The sequence below is a fragment of the Symphalangus syndactylus genome, chromosome 2 (genome assembly GCF_028878055.3).
Source record: "Symphalangus syndactylus isolate Jambi chromosome 2, NHGRI_mSymSyn1-v2.1_pri, whole genome shotgun sequence".
Taxonomy (NCBI): domain Eukaryota; kingdom Metazoa; phylum Chordata; class Mammalia; order Primates; family Hylobatidae; genus Symphalangus; species Symphalangus syndactylus.
In genome coordinates this window covers 120312763-120330294 of record NC_072424.2, presented here as the reverse complement: position 1 = coordinate 120330294, position 17532 = coordinate 120312763, and the positions used below count along the sequence as shown (strand labels likewise).

The window sequence follows — 17532 nt, the reverse complement described above, 5'->3', positions numbered from 1 at the left end:
GGCTTTAGGCATATGAGAGCTGCTTAGGGGATGGGATACTGCTTCTGTGACAGGAACTAGGTGGGCTCTTTAACAATAATGCGGAAGGGGGTGTGGTGTTCTGCGACTGAGGGTGTGAAGTATCCTAAACAGTGGGGTTAACTACGGATGGGGAATAAGGAAAAGTTGCATGGTTTAGGGTGGAAGGTTGGAGGAGTAGAAGGAAGTTAGAAGTACTGGAGGGGACTGGGTAGATGCATCGGGTACTATGGAGAATGTGAAAGTGGAGAGTAGTGTGGAGTTTTGAAAGGATGTCTCTGCCTAGGAGTGGAGTTGGGCATGAAGGCAGGACCAAGAAAGAGTGAGTGAAGGAAAAGGTGTGCAGGGAGAAGAAAAGTGGAGGGTTGGCTCGGGGTTTGGAGACTTGTCCATCAAGTCCTACAAAAGAGACCCGGGAGTACTCGGTGGGTCCTGAAAAATTAGGTAAAGTACAGTAGGTTGCCCTGATATTAATTAAAAAAAAAAAAATACTGGCCTACCTACCACCATCAGTGTTCCCCTTGGCTCAGATGAAGCAATGGTAGTTGCCAGTGCATCTGTTCCAGGGCACCATCAGTCTTCAGTGGTAAAGCCAATGAGATCCCATTAGGAGGTTTTGGCCAGCTTAGAAAGTGATGGGGGCAGTCCTTGCAGGGGCCACTCACAGTCTGACTTCCAGTGCGGTCCTCCTCAGAGGGGGCATGGCCTGGTGGGCTTACCTGGGTTTGGGCATTGTCTGGACCAGTGGCCTTCATTGCTGCACTTGAAACAGGCGCCAGGTGGAGATGGATTGCTAGGAGGCTTCTGTGTGGAGCTGCAGCCCTCTAGGCCTGCAGAGCCCCTGATGGCAGAGGCAAGCATTTGAAACTCTGCCTGTTTTTGCCTTTTACTTTCCTCATCATGATTGTTAAAGACTTTGAAGGCTAAATTAAGAAGGTCTTGTTGTGGGGTTTGAAGACCGTCGTCAAGCTTCTGAAGCTTGCACTGAACATTGAGGGTGGATTGGGAGATGAACTGCAGGTTTAAGATACTGATTCCTTCTGGGCTGTCTGGGTCTAGGTTGGTATACTTTCTCATGGCTTCAGTTAAATGAAAGAGAAAAAGGCTGGGTTTTTGTCAGGACCTTGGGTGATTTCTGAAAGTTTTTCATAGTTCACTGCTTTATGGGCATCCTTTTTGAGTCCTGCAAGGAGACACATAATCATGTGGTCTTGATGGTGGCATCCAGGGTCCCCGTCTTGATAATCCCAGTAATGGTCCTGGTTAGGGACTGCCTCTGCACCAGTAGGCTGGGCAGGAGCTTGGTGATGAATTGTATCAGCATGCACCTGAGTTAGGGTCCAGATACGGTCCCCATCTTCTGGGGAGAGGGTGGAAGAGAGGATAATGTAGAGGTCATGCCAAGTTAGTTCATAAGACTGGGTAAGGTACTGAAACTCCCTAATATAAGAGGTAGGGTCTTCTGGAAATGAGCCAAGTCTTTTGTTAATTTGAGAGAGATCAGTGAGGGGGAAGGCAACATGAACTCTAACAATACTTTCAGTGCCTGCTACTTCCTGAAGGGGGCACTCTAGCACAGGCGCTAAAGTAAGGGTGGGGCATGGGCCAAAGATGGCGCCTGAGTACGGGTGGGAGAGAAGAAAGAACCTGGAAGTGGTTCCTGCTGAGGGTTTGAAGGGAGAAGGGGGTTTGAGTTAACAGGCAGTGGAGAATAGATAGAGGTGTAAAATGGCGGGATGGGTTTACAAGCCTCAGGAGAGGGCGGTGGGGGAGGAGAATGGGTGCAGGCAATACTAAAATTGTCCTGAGGAGGGGAAAGTGTAGGAAAAGAAGTGGATACAACTGACTGGGAAGATGGCAGCTGGGAAGATGGCGGCTAAGAAGATCGCAGATGAGAAAATAATGAGGAGGCTTATGGGGGTAAAGAAGACAGTTGAGAGGGAGAGGTGGGGGCTAGCAGGGGTGGACAGCAGTCTGCTGGATCTAATGAGGAAAAAGAGGTAGGGTTGGGAGGGGAAAGGTGATCAGGGTGGAGAGAATGGAGGAGAAGGATTTGAACAGGGGAGCAAGAATTGCAGAGGTCGGGTTGTGATCTGAGGGCAAAAAGGCCTGGACATAAGGAATTTCTCCCCATTGCTCCATTCGTCAGCAACAATTGCTTAAGTCAGTTAAAATTGTAAAGTTGAATGTTCCATTTGTGGCCCATTTGGACCCACTGTGGCCAGAGAGAATTGCAAAAAAGACAAGGCACTTAGAGTGGATATTTTGCCTGAGGACTAAGGTTTGCAATTTTTTTAGGAGGCAGCCTAGAGGGCTGTTTTTTTGGAATGGAGGACTGAGAGTTTCCCATAACAGAAGGTAGGCTTGGGAGAAGGGAAAAATGAGACCGTCCTGGACGGCCAGAGGGAGATGATTGATAAAAGAAGCAATCGTCACTGCTGCCTTTTTTGTTACCCAAACGGGATCAAATGGCTTAGAGGCCCCCTAAGACCAGATGATCAGTGAGTGCCTGGCATACGCCAGAGCCTTCTTGCGCCAATGTTGAATTTTTGGACAGGAGAAACCAAGAGAGGCTGTGCAGATTCTCCCCTGTTAACTGGGCTCCTGGGAAATTTACGAGTAGGTGAGATCAGTGACTGATGTGCATGCACAGAGAGGCCACTGGAGGCTGAGGAGCTTCCTTTGTCTGGCTGCTGTGGCTTGCTCTCTGGGGTGGAGGGGTAGGTCCACGGAGAATGCAGACATAAGCCCCTCCTGGATTTCACCACCAGATTTCAGCAACTAGATTGTATCAGTTCGAACCCCGAGAGCATGCCAACAGACAACATGAGGTGATGTGGAGCAACATGCTGTTTTAATGAGCACCTGGGTACAGGTAGGCTAAGGCCTAAAATGGCGTCAGCATCAAATGAGGATGGGGCAGGGGTTTTATGGTCTCCTGGAAATAGGAAGTGTCCTAGTCTGACATGACTGCTACGTAGTACCTGGATGGCCTCTTTCTTGCTCTTCAGGGGTACGTGTCTTCCGGCCAGGGTAGGTGTCTTCCACCTGGCTCTCTTCCTGCTTCTGTTATCTTGCTGATGCACACTGCTGGCTCAAGTCACCTTGTGCCTTGGGACTGGACTTGAGAGGGGAGGAATTACTCATCCCTTTAAGCTTTCAAGCCCCAGGGAGAATCTTTCAGACAGCAGCCTGGCCAACATGGCAAAACCCCATTTACACTAAAAATACAAAAATTAGCTGGGTGTGGTGGCACATGCCAGGAATCCCAGCTTCTCAGGAGGCTGAGGCCCGAGAATCACTTAAATTTGGGAGACAGAGGTTGCAGTGTCAAGATTGCACCACTACACTTCAGCCTTAATGACAGAAAAATGTCTCAAAAAAACACATAACAAAACAAAAAAAGTAGCTCTAGAAGTGATTACTGTATAGTCTAAATCCCAGGTAGATTTAGACACAAAGCTTAAGTTTCACTTTTTTTGTTTCCCTGAGCAGTGTGCTTATATATCTAGCATAAGCTCTGGGGTTAGAGTCCAGAGATGTGTGGCCATGCTCCATGCTCAGTGAGCCCTGGCTCTAGCAAGAAGCAAACATGTTGTTGCCCTTCCCTATGCCCCAGACAATGTATGTTTTCAGATGCTGGAAGTGAGGCTTATAGAAAATAACCCCACTGGGATGTCGAAGGTGCCAGTCAATTTGAGGTTGTTACATTACGTCATAACCAGGATTGTGGTGAGAAAAAATGGTGTGTCCTAAGATGACCCACCCCAATTTTACCTTGTTTTAGGGAGGTCTCTTATTTCTCCATGCTCACAGCCCCTGGGAACCACCATATATTACCCGTAAAATACAAGTGTGCCCTTTGCTCAATTCTTACATGGATTATAGGTGAGTCATTGTATTAGCCTGTCTTCACACTGCCATAAACACGCTCTCTGAGACTGAGTAATTTATAAAGAAAGGAGGTTTAATTGACTCATAGTTCTGCATGGCTGGGGAGGCCTCAGGAAACTTACAATCATGGCTGAAGGCGACACGGGAGCAGGCACCTCTTCACAAGCTGACAGGGGACAGAGAAGAGCAAAGGGGAAGAGCCATACATTTATCAAACAACCAGATCGTGTGATAATTCTATTACAAGAAGAACATGGGGGAAACTGCCCCCATGATGCAATCACCTTCCCACCAGTTCCCTCCCTTGACACATGGGGGTTACAATTTGAGATGAGATTTGGGTGGGGATACAGAGCCAAGACATATTATTGAACCCCTGGCCTCTCCCAAATCTCATGTCCTTTTCACATTTCAATACCAATTATGCTTTCCCAACAGTCCCCCAAAGGTTTAAGTCATTCCAGCATTAACTCAGAAGTCCAAGTCCAAAGTCTCATCTGAGACAAGGCAAGTCCTTTCTGCCTGTGAGCCTGTAAAATAAAAAACAAGCTAGTTACTTCCAAGATACAATAGGAGTACAGACATTGGGTAAATGTTCCTGTTCCAAGTGGGAGAAATTGACCAAAACCAAGGGGCCAAAGGCCTTACACATGTCCAAAACCCAGTGGGACATTCATTAAATCTTAAAGCTCCAAAATCTCCTTTTACTCCACGTCTCACTTCTTGGGCACACTGATGCAAGGGGTGGGCTCCCACAGCCTTAGGCAGCTCCACCCCTGTAGCAGAATTCTGCCTGGACATCCAGGCATTTCCATACATCCTCTGAAATCTAGGCAGAGACTCCCAGAGTTCGACTCTTGTCTTCTGCACATCCACAGGCCCAACACCATGTAGAACCCATCAAGGTTTGGGGCTTGCACCCTCTGAAGTAACAACTTGAGCTGTATGTTTGCCCCTGTTAGCAATACTTCGAGCTGGAGAGGCTGGGATACAGGGCACCAAGTTTTGAGGTTGCACAGAGCAGCAGGGTCCTGGACCCAGCCCACATAACAATTTTTGCCTCCTTGGCCTCCAGGCCTATGATGGGAGGGGCTGTGATGAGAAGAGTGAAGTGGAAGAGCCTCACACTTATTAAACTATGAATTCGATCATGAGAATAGCATGAGGGAAACTGCCCCATGATCCAATCACCTACCACCAAGTCCCTCCCTTGACACATGGGAATTACAATTAGAGGTGAGATTTGGGTGAAGACACAGAATCAAACCATATTGGTTATTGACCTATAACCCTTCCCAAACCTGTTGTTTAACCTTGAGGCAGAAACATGTGCTTCAAAGTCTTTGCATTTTAGTAATGTTGCAATTATCCAATAACATTTCACAAATGTTGGATCAATTATGGGAGAATGGTTGGGACAGTGCCTAACTGGGATGCTGCTCTGGGGAATCCCCATTCTCACCCACACTAAGCAATTAGAGATGTCTGGTCAGAAGAGTGTGACAGAAACCTGTGCCCATCGGGGGTTTGCTTCTCTTTAATAGGTAACAGTGCCAGCTGCATCTCTCAGGCCAAGCTTGAGGTGAGCAGAGAAGTTAACTTGGGTGTGCATCCCTTTCCCCTTTCTCACAATGACTCCAATGTCTCTGGCCCTGGGCATTCCCTGGACCTTTGCAGAAGTGGCAAGGGGAAGGATCCCCTAACAGCTGGATGGCACAGTGAATGTCCATCTGACATCCATGGGCAGAAATGGAAGGGCATGGCTGCTGATAATGTTATAGTCTTCTAAGAATATTTCTGGACACTGGCCCTCTCCTCTGAATCTTGGACAATTTCTTCTCTCTGTATAGAAACTCTGTATTAAATTTCTGGAATACTTTTTTATTAGAATACTGGTCACATTCTAACATCAAGAATTTTGGGTTAAAAAGTTAAGCAATGGTTTTGACAAGATTTCCCAAAGCATTATGCCTGTGGATTCCCAAGATGCAACCTGTGGTTACATTATGGCTGGATTCTGACAGAAATCTGGATCTTTAATTTTCTAATGAGACCAGGAAGTATAGATGGGTTGACCGTCCTGTGGCTTCCATGGCAATTTATATTTTTCAACCACTTATCATATTGCATGATTGCTGAATTTTTCACCTCACAGCATGCATTAAAAATTAAAACATTTCCACCAATCATTAGGATAATTAGATAGTGTTGCCCACAGTTAGAGGCAATTGGTCTGAAGCTCCAGCCATCCAGACCCAAATGGTTTCCCTGGGGCTGAGCTTACTGAGTTGAACTTTTTCTGGTCTTTAAGAACCTCTACATTGCCTTCAAAGAAATGAAGACACTAGCCATTTGTGTCTTTTTGTAGACTCAGTGTCCCTCTTTTATATCTATGGTGGGAAACATGGACAGGTGAATGATGCTCTACAAAGAGGTTAAAAGTGTCATTGAGAAGAGACTTGAATTGACCCAATGATACATGGATCCACATCTAGGCAAGGTTCACCTACACTGTGACTCTCCCATCTGATTCACCTTTTTCTCAGTTGCTGTGTGCATGCTACCTTGGGAAGACAACCATCACTGCAGTTCCTCTAGCATCATGGAGACTCCCTATATCTTGATGTTTCAAGAGACAACGAAACCATATAATGCCTTCTTTTTCCTACATTGCACCTGAAAGGCCTAATTGTGACTCTCAGATATTCTACTTTAATTGGAGAGCATGATAAACATAAATGTTCATAAAATGCAATTAATTCCAATCACCTGATGATACTTAACTTGAGTATGAAGACCCCAGAATTTGATTCTATATTAGTCAGGATAGGCCATAATATCAAATTTCATTTGTCATTAAGCTACATGTCCATCATAGTTTGGCAAGATGATTCTCCTCATCACAGGCCCTCAGGAATTCAGGATGGTGGAGGCCCCACCTCCACACATGCTTCCACAATGCAGGGGTAGGGAAAAGAGAGTGTGCTAAATCCCATGCTGGTCCTTAAAGCTTCTGAACACATACAACACAAATTTCTTCCTACTTACATTTTATTAGATAAAAAAAGTCATTTGGTGATGACTATGTTCTTTAGATGGTGAGGAGACACTGAATTTTTGTGAACAGTAATATAGTATACCACTAGCCACAGAACCTCGTTAAAAGAAAGAAGACATTCATGATTTCATTCAATAGACATTTTTGAACACCTGTTATCTATCAGAACTGTTTGAAGTTCTTACAATATATCAAAAAACAAAACATACAAAGATCCCTGCTCTCATGGAGTTTATATTTTAGTGACAGAAGAAAAACAATACACAATGAACATAATGTGCAAGTGAATTATGTAGTTCTTGTCTCCATATAGCCTATTGGTTCTATTTCTCTGAGAACCCTAACTCAGGGTTCTTTTTTGTGGGAGATAAGTGCTATCAAAAATAACAAATTGTAGAACAAAGGTGGGGGTTGGGGAGTGGTGATCTCTGATCTGAAGTGTCTGAGGAAGAGGAGTGACAATTTTAAATGGAATTGTCGATGAAGGAGTCACTGAAAAATTCATGTTTGAGCAAAGGCTTGAAGTAGGTCAGGAAGTTATCCAATTGTATATCTGATCATATGGAACCTCTTAGGTTTCTACTTTGAATGAGTTAGAAATCATTGATGGGTTTTAAACAGAGGAGTGATATGACTAACATGACTTCTGTTTTCAAAAGGAATTGCCCTGTTGATCATGAACTGTAGGCTGCAGGAGGAAAATGAGGAGACTCATTGGAAAGCAATTTCAGGAATCCAAGTGAGATAGGATGGTGGCTCAGACCAGGGTAATAGCACAAGAGGTAGTGGGAAATAGAGTCTGGATATTTTCTGAAGGCAGAGCCAACAGGTTTTAAGGTGATTGAATATGGGATGTCGAAATTTTTGTCCTAAGAAAGTGGATGGCTAGAGATGGAGCAGACTTCAGATAGAGTAGGTGCTATGGTTTGAATGTCGCTTCCAAAATTCGTGTTGAAATTTAATTGCTATAGTAATGGTATGAAGAGGTGAGATATTTAAGAGGTGGATTTAATGCCTTGATAAAAATGCTTTCAGGAATGGGTCATCTTTTGCCTTTTTGCCTCCTGCAATGGGATGGTGCAGCAAGAAAGCCCTCACCAGATGCTAAACCCTCAGTCTTGGACTTCCAAGCCTGCAGAACTGTAAGCCAATATATTTCTGTTCATTGTAAATAACCCAGTCTCAGGTATTCTGTAACAGCAGGAAAAGATAGTTCAGTTTTGTATATGTTAAGTTTAAGATGTCTACCAAACATCAGTGTAGAGATACTGGTTAGGGAGAATATACAAATCTGGGATTCAGCAGAGAAATTGGAGCTAGATACATGCATTTAGGAGTTGTCAAAATGTAGATAGTATTTAAAGCCATGGAATTGGATCAGATTGATATGAGTGTAGATAATTAGGAGAATAATATCCAGGACTGAATCTTGGAGCACGTCAAAATTAAAGGAAGTCATTTAGTTTTATAGGGCTGGTGTGGATCCAGTGTAGTGTTTATTTGGTTCTTGTGTTTTTTTGTTTTTTTTTTTTCCTTTAGGTTAACCTAAACTTGTGTGGGAAAATAAATTATCCACTGAATGGATTTGGTGCATGAAAAACCATTACTGCCTGCCATCACTTGAAAATTAGACTTATTAGTCAGGGTTCTCAGAGAAACAGAACCAGTAAGATATATGGAGAGATATATATTTGTTTGTTTATTATGGGAACTGGCTCATGCAATTATAGAGGCTAAGAAGCCCCGTGATCTGCCATTTGCAAACTAAAGACCAAGGAAATCTGGTGATGTAATTCATTTTGAGTCTAAAAGCCTGAGAATCAGGGGAGTCAATGGTATAAGTCCTGATCAGAGTCTGAAGGGGTGGGGTCAGATGGTGTAATCTCCAGGCTAAATCCAAAGGCCTGAGAACGAGATACTGGTGTCTCAGAAAAAGAAGAGTAAAACATGAATCATGAAACACAAATCATTTCCAACCAAAATGAATCAATGACCTTTCCAGGGTAGAAAATATTCAATGTAGCCAGCTTTCCACCATGTAGCTGGTTGGCCTAAAGGATTAATACCATACCTGAGTGGGGATGAGTGTCCTCACTGGCCTCTGTTGCTAGAAAGAATATTTGTCAGCACCAGTATCTGTGTCACTGTTGAGTAGTGGGAGTGAATATTGCTAAATCCATGCACAGCCTCCACTCCTACTACCAGGGCTATGCCATTCATGAACTGTTGTTTGAACACTGGCATCTAATGACAGAGGCTGGTCAATATCAACTGGCCAAATTATTCTTCTGTGTCTATTGGTGATTTAGTGGGGATATTCTTTTGAAGTGCATATTCTCTAGTGGTCATTAAGGTGTAATGCAAGTATCTCCCTGCTCAAGGAGAGAGAGGGTGCAAACTAGCCTATCCTCCATTTTTTTTTTGTTGTTGTTGTTCTATCTGGGCTGTGAACAGATTGAATTATGTCCTTCCACATTGGTGAAGGTGGATCTTCTTTACACAGCATACTGATTCAAATGCTAATCTCTCCCTGAAACAGCCCTCACAGATACATTTAAAAATAGTGTCTTACCAGCTATCTTGGCATCTTTAATCCAAGTCAAATTGACACATAAAATTATCCATCACAAGCTCCAAGGCGATTCAAGATTTTTGAAATGAGATCTGTGACTAGGTTCTGAGGATAAAAACGTAAACAAAAGAGTTCTTATCTTAGTCCATCATATAAAAAATATATATATTTGTGATCAGTGAACACAGAGGGAATCTTCTTCACCTTCTCTGCTGCAAATTTGTCAGTGAGATCACTATCTTCTCATAGATGGATTGAAAAACCTGGGTTTTAACCTTATTCTTACCTCTTAACTCAATATTTCTTGTGGCCAAGTTCTATTGAGTCCATCATAAAAAATATTATTGAATCTACCCTCTTCTTTCATTTTTGATAGGGCAGTCAGTGTCATCTTTTTTAAAAAAGGCAAAAAAAAAAAACAAGGAAAGAATGGATGAAGGGAATGAGGGAGAGAAGGAGGCAGAGAGGAAGGGAAGGAAGAAGAAGTGCTTGAAACCCTTCAGTAACTTCCTATTAGCCTTGGGATAGTGTCTATACCTTTTGTTACCTGTTCTTGATGACTCTCCAAACCTGTGTTAGAGTTCTGCAACTATTTCTTCCCTGGCTTTCATCCACCATGGCTAACAGTTTTATCTAAACTTTATCCTAAATACTTTCCAGGTCTCAGTTTAAATGTCAAATCTGTGACTTCATTCTTATACTCCCACCAGACTGGAACAAGTATCCCTAATATTTGCTTTCATGAGCCCATTTACTTCTCGTGTCATTACAAATATGATACGTTATTACATTTGGACTCAGACACATTGTGTTGCTCATCCAGATATACTCGGAGCCTAGCATTCTGTGAAGTATTCAACCAAAAGTTATTAAAAATGTGAAGTAATAAATGATCAAAAGGACATTAAAGTTTTATTTCTATTGTATAGAGTTTTTGTTTTATAATGGGGATTACAGCTTTATATAATGGAGATATAAAGTGTTTGCTTTATAATGAGGGGAAGCTATGATTCGTACTGGAAAAGACTAAAAACGTCAGGGCAACCACTGTGGAGAAAATGGCAAGTTTTTCAAAATGTTTGGACCTGGGAAGGATATGGTAATTCCCTGTATCCTATTTCCTTTAAAATGTGAGCTGAAGGGGGATGGTTTTGATATGCCTAGCATGAGTGAAAGTTTTGCACGGTTTTGATATGCCTAGCATGAGTGAAAGTTTTGCACGGTTTTGATATGCCTAGCATGAGTGAAAGTTTTGCACATACCCAGGGCACCTCCTTTTCTTCCTCCTCCTCTGCTTTAGTATTTTACAAAAAAAACCACATTATTTTATTATTTATCTTGGAGACGCCACAGAGAAGCATTATTTTTTTCTTGAGTTCATATACATTTATTTAGAATTACTTGCCTCATTCTGAAAGCTGTTTCTTATCTTCCAGTTTTTAATTTGCTAGAAATTTTAGAAAAGATGATCCATAAATGTATCAAATCATTCCTGTTTGAAGTAACTTAAATATCAGCATTACTGTCCTGCCAAATATTTCAGATTTGAAACAAAATATTTTGCCTTTAGAGTCTTCAGAGGCATTAGTAGAAACTAAATGGGAATATGCAATTCTTACCTGCCACAGCTTTCTGATTGTTCAAGTGTTCTTGTAAAATGACTAACCAATATTTCAACTTTTCTCTCTTCTTACTTCCTCATTGCCTCCCTTCCTCTCTTAGTCCCAATATCATCACCAGATAAGAATATGTATGGATTCACGAACAAGAAAATTGCTTAACTATTTGATCAAGAAAGATTGGAAAATCAGGATGAAGCAAGTCTGGGTGAAAGAGCTGTGAATGGATTTATGGGAACAGGAAGGAGGTGTGGAGATCCTTTTATTACATGTTAATGATCACTAGGGAACATCCACTACAAAAGAACATCCCACTAAATCACCAATAGACACAAGAGAATATGTGGCCCGTTGACTTTGGCCAGCCTCTGTCATTAGATGTCAATGTTCAAACAACGGTGCATGAATGGCATAGCCCTGGTAGCAGGAGTGGGGGCTATGCATGGATCCAGCAATATGCACTCCCACTCCACAACGTTGACCCAGCCACCAAGGCTGAAATATTCAACCTTTCAGCAACAGAAACCAAGGATGACCTTCATCCCTGCCCAGCTATGGTATTAGCCCTTGAGATCAACCAGCCACATGGTGGAAATTTGAATATCTTCTACCCTGGAAAGGTCATTGATTCATTTTGGTATTAATTAATTCGTGGTTCTGGGTTGGATTTACTGTTCTTGCCTGCAGGGCCTCAGCTGGCACCAGCATCTAAAGGCTTAGAGAGTTAGTGATCCACCAACATGGCATCTCACATAACATCCCATCAAACCAAGTGACCCACTTTACAAGAAAGGAGGTGCGTAAGTGGACAAGCTCCAGCTTGCCCCAGCTGGAACAAGCTCTACTAGTCCCATCACATCATGCACCATCCAGAAGCTGCCACACTAACAGAGTGATGGAAAGCCCTGTTGAAGGCATAGTGGAGGGGCCACACCATTGCAAGGTAATGTCATTGGAGGTTTATTTAGCATGTGTATTACACCCAGGAAAATGGTGCCCCATCCTTGCAAGGTAATGTCATCATCAGATTCTCCTGGGTGTAATATACATGCTAAATAAACAATCATTATATGATGCTGTGTCCCCAAGAGGTAAAATATGTGGGAGTTAAGGAGTGGACGCAGCAATAGCCTCACTTACCATCAATACAGTTGACTCCTTAGGGAACTTGTGCCTAGGCTCTGTGGGTTTAGAGGTCCTGGTGCCCAAAGGAGATGTGCTTCCATCAGGGAATACAACAAGCATTCAATTGAACATGAGGTTAAGGCTGCCACTTGGAAGCATCAGGCTCCTCATGCCAAGAGATTACCAAGCAAGAAGAGGAATCACCATACCATAGGCATTAATCAATCCCATTCTTGAGAAGGAGCTGGGACTGCTGACACAAGGCCACAGAGAGGCCCCCAGCTAACTTGCCTGGGTGTCCCTTAGAATTCCCTTGCCCATTTTTTAATAATAGATGGATAAATGCAACAGCCTCCACCTAACAAAGGCATAGTGATGGGTCTTCTCAGGAGTGAGAAGCTAGCTAGGTCATTCCAGCAGCCAAGTAGACCAGCAGAGGTACCAAAAAGAGACAGGAAATTTAGACTGTAAACAAAACAGGAAGATTTCCCCAGGAAAAGAGGCCAACTGTGATCCTAGAGATGCTTCTCCTTAACATGCAGAAAGAAGTGGATCCATGAAGCACAAGAGCTGAGCTGTCATGGAAACTGCACATCTCAAATTTCCCATCAGGAATGAAGGACCTAGTCCCCATAGGCTGAAGACAGTCACCTCACCCAACTTCATGCTCTCTTCCAGGGAGAGCCTGCATCCAATAACTTGTCAGCCCAAGACTATAAAGGCCTTACCCTTTGCCTCTGTGAAGCATCCCACAAAGAGGTGCATCTACCTCTGAAGGTGCATCCCAGCTTCAGGCTCCCAGTCACTTTGGGCTTACCTAGCCTCTTCCTCTGCCCTACTTTTCTCCCTCCCCTTCCTTCCTGCAGGTTTGGATCCTGAGAGCACTCCCTAATAAACCTCATGCCCACAAATCTCCATCTTGGAGTCTGCTTCTTCGGAACCAAATCTGGGACAGATCAATTTACAAAGATAGAAGGGTTTAGGAAGGCAAAAGTGTTTCTGTTACCATGTCTAGGCCTGAAGGGACAAAGAGAGGAACTTGGAGCAAGAGCCACATGGAAAAAACAACTTGAAAGATTGTAGGGATTCTGGCAGAAGCACAAGGCCAAGCCCTGGCAATCCCCACCTCACATCCCTCCCACCCTTTCATCTCCCATTAGTGCCTCCCATTGTAGAACCAAACTGGAAGCGGTGGTCAGTGGATTCCTTTGTTTGTTTCTTATAGGTCAGCCTCCTGGGGCAGAGAGCATGTTAGAGTGTGGATTTGGAGGTGCAAATGAAAGTTACCCTGTAGCCCACTTGACTGTGTAGATTTCTTTTTCTCTTACAGAAAATAAATTATGTAACTTCTTTAGAGATAGGGTGTGACTTCTATTTTGAGTTATCTGTGTCATTTAATTAATATACAAATAAAATGACATGACAGAAAATACTTACTTGAATACAAAGGACAAATAATTAGGTCTTAGATAGTAAAGCCAACCCTTTAGATAAGACTTTAGGCAAATGGATTTATAAGTAAAAGCAATAGGAAAACTTGCTACCTAAGCATGAAAAATGATGTTCCTGATGAATTCCTGGAAGGAAGCTGATGTCAGCCCCCAACTCCTTTCTAGGCCTCTACCAGCCTATATTCCAAATGGCCCTGCCATGGCTCTTCTTTTCTTAAGACTTGATCTTTCTCCAGGCATGGATGAATCCACATGTAAGACATTTAAACAACCCAGGTGCCAAATTTAGTAGGACTTAGGATTGCACAACATTCCCAAATCTGGGATCTGAAAGGCCAAGTGCCGACCAACAGGATCCCAAATTCATCCCAGGGGCTCCTTGACCCATAACCAGAATGTGAATTCAACTGCTGGATGACCCCATGCAAAGCTCTCCCTGGCACTGAGTAATCCAGTTCCCTTTTCATTAAAAGCCATCTATTTTCCCAGGAGGGGGAATCCTTCTGCACAGCCCTTTCCTATGACTAAGCTCTGTGTTCACAAGGAAGATCTCCTCTCAGTCCTGCTATGACCCCACTGCTGAGCTTGGAAACCCACTACTAAGTATAGCCTGTGTCACAATTGTTCTTGCTGAGATCTTCTACTATTGCCTGAACACAACTCATTCCTGATCCCCTCTAGTGAGTATGTCCCTGGCCATTTTTCAGCACTTTTATCCTCTTTTCTTGCTCTGAGTTTTCATGGACAGAGTATCTAGGAAAAGGAAGAGGGGATAAATCAAATGCCTACAGACCTTCAAAGAGTGCTCCAAAGCCAGTGTAAAGCACTGGGGAACAGTGAGGAATAGGGCAAAATATTTCTTATAATGTTCTGAGTTTCATGAGTTGAAGTCTTTAGTGCTTAATGTCCAAATGATGCAAATGAAAACACAGTTTCATTCTTTTCCCTTTTAAAAAACAAGGAAGAAGACAGTCAAAGCCTCAGTCTATACTATATTTACACTTGACTCAAATGCGTTAATAACATTGTAGACTAAGGATGTACCTGGGGGGAAAAACAGTTTTGTGATTTAACTGTAGTGCAAATTTTACCTAGTAAAAGGTTTTTGATATTTATCCTCAGAGAAGATCTAGTTTTCCACCTGAGTGGTGCTACATGCCATTACAAGTGAAGGATGAAGATGTGAGGACAATATTTAATTCATTCTTCTCATTTCCATGTCTTTGGGACTTTTGTGCTAACGCTTAGCTGTGATACCAACAAACGCCAACTTTGAAGATTCCAAAGATTTTTCTCTCTCTTTAAAACATTCCTCTTCCTTTTGCACATTTAAAAAGTAAACCTGACGCTAGTGCTTCAGAATTCCTGTAGCAAGACCCCTGTTTCTTTACTAATAATATGACCTGTTTTAACTAAGACTCCATAGCTTGCTAGCTGTCTTCCTTTACTGTATCTGAGGTGGGAAAGGAGGGAGGGAGACGAAGTACATTGGTGATTGATGAGATGTTGGGGGGATGGCAGAAAGTATTTCCAATTTTAATTTATTAGGTTCATATTGACAAAGAACCCATAAGCTCTTAAAAGCTTACTTCATTCACATATTTTTTGGCCAACGAAAAGTTTCACTGTTGCCAAGTAAAAATGCTTCCTTTATTTCTCTCACTTCTGCTGACATATAAATTTTTTTGGAAAGACTTAATTAGAATAAAAAAGCAGCTGATCTAGCCAGAACTGTTGATGGAGACAAGGTGTTTGGTAGCTGGATTTTGCTTTTTTTAAAAAAATCTATTTCCCTGGTTTTGCTATAGACAGGAGTTAGGAGCCATAGTCCTTTGGCACCAAAGAGCTTCCTTCACACTGGAGTCCTTTCACTATTGGGGAAAAAGGAAAACTGGAGCTGTATGTACCACTCCTGCCAACACGGATACTGCTAACCTTGGAGGTTTCAAAAGAATAAACCTTGTTTTATAATTTTTGGAATAGCTGCTGCAGTGAAAAAAAGATTTGAATTCCTGATCAATTCTTTAGAAAAACGAGTTTTGCAATCTGTTCTGCTCTGTACTTGTATCCAGAAGTGAATGAGTTAAAGATGCTGAGAAAATAAATACCTTTTATAATCATGAGTTTGGGGGAAGAAGTGAGTGTATCTATTTGACGCTTGCCAACTCTTGCCTTTCTGTTTACTTCCCTCTTGTGTAATCATTCTTCATGATCCTCTTGTTGATGTTAACATTTAATGAGTGCCAAAAATATGCTAAGCCCTCTGTGGTACATAGAATGAGCAAGGCCCTTTCTCTGAGGACTCACATCAAGACACAAAGCACTAGAAAAATAAAAGATTAAAACAGAAGACATAACCACAGAATCATTAAATAAATTCCACCAACCATTCTCAAGAAAACACAAAATCCCAGCCCTCACCAAATATAAAACAAAACAAACCCACAATGAGGCTTATTAAAATTGAAACTCAGACCGTATATATTATACTTGAAGATATGGAAAATATATTTTCAATGAATATATGTTCATTAATTTATATTTTGAGCCCCTCAGTCAACAAATATTTATTTCTTTATTGCAATGTCCTGGGATAGGCCCTGTGTAGGATAAAAATGTTTTTCCATAATGTTACTGACCTTAAGGAAGTTCTGATCTGGTAAGAAAAATAAAGCCAAAAATACATACGAGATACTTGTTGACTAGATAACCCCCACATGCTTAATAATAGGAACTCAGTGACTCTTCCCACTTAAGTAAATCTATTCCTCTCCATCCCCAAATCTTAGGTCGGTCCACATCACGTCCTTTCTGGGATCCTGCTTTCAGTCTTGCTTCCTCTCACCCACTGCTTATTTAGTAACTGGTGGGGCTTCTCTCATCCAGAGAAGGCCTAAAGAACATGTAGGATTTGGATGCCAGAAAGGAACAGGAATGTTCTAGGAAGAAGAAATTTACATGTGCGGCAAGAGAGTGAAAGAAATAATAGTCCATTTGAAGAAAGGAAGCATTTTCCTTGGCCTGAGTGATGGTTTATGAAAAGGAGGGGGTGGTGAGAGATGAGACAGGACATACGCAGGGACTCTCAGTTTACACAAATGAGCTTATGTTTTCTCAAATATGAAAATACTTGAAGGCCTAGGAGAGTTTGATGAGGTACTGGGATCCCTCCACACTTCCTACTTTCCACAGTTCTCTGCCTCTTTGTGCCCATAGCACATGGTATGGCTATTGTACAGAGCAGGCTATTGTAATTTCCTTTCCTTGGCCATAAGTGAGAATCAGATTTCAGAGTCTAGAAATATAGTGGATAGAGTTAATGCAGATAACTTTCCTTTTAGATACAGTTATCTGTGTTGGATCAAATATTTAAAACAAAATTATAATACTGTAGAAAGCCAGCCTTAGGAAAAAAGGAAACCCTCAAGTGGGATTTCAAAATCAAAGCAGTGAGTGTCTACGCCAATGCCAAGGGATACCTAACCCAGATAAAAGCTCTAAAGACAAACAAATGAAATTTTAATGTCCTCACAGGAAATACCGAGCCAGGATTGTCTGTTTCCTAGGGTGTCATGACAAAGCGCCACAAACTAGGTATCTTAAAACAACAGCAATTTATTCTGCCACAGTGCTGGAGGCCAAAAGTCTGAAACCAAAGTGTTGGTAGAGTTTGTTCCTTCTAGAGGCCCCGAGGGAGACTCTGTCCTGTGCCTCTCTCCTGGCTTCTGGTGGTGGCTGGCAATCCTTGGTGATCCTTGTCTTGGAGCGGCATCACTCCAATTCCTACCTCCATTG

General features: G+C 42.4%; 1 long non-coding RNA gene across 1 annotated transcript in view; it reads left to right on the top strand.

The window, feature by feature from the left end:
* Window positions 1–13194, top strand: part of LOC129474504 (uncharacterized) — a 107286-nt gene extending 94092 nt beyond the window's left edge. Inside the window, exon 3 of the long non-coding RNA XR_008654557.1 lies at window positions 11265–13194. This is a non-coding gene — a long non-coding RNA (uncharacterized lncRNA). The remainder of the gene's footprint in view (window positions 1–11264) is intronic.
* The last annotated feature ends 4338 nt before the right edge of the window (window positions 13195–17532 follow it).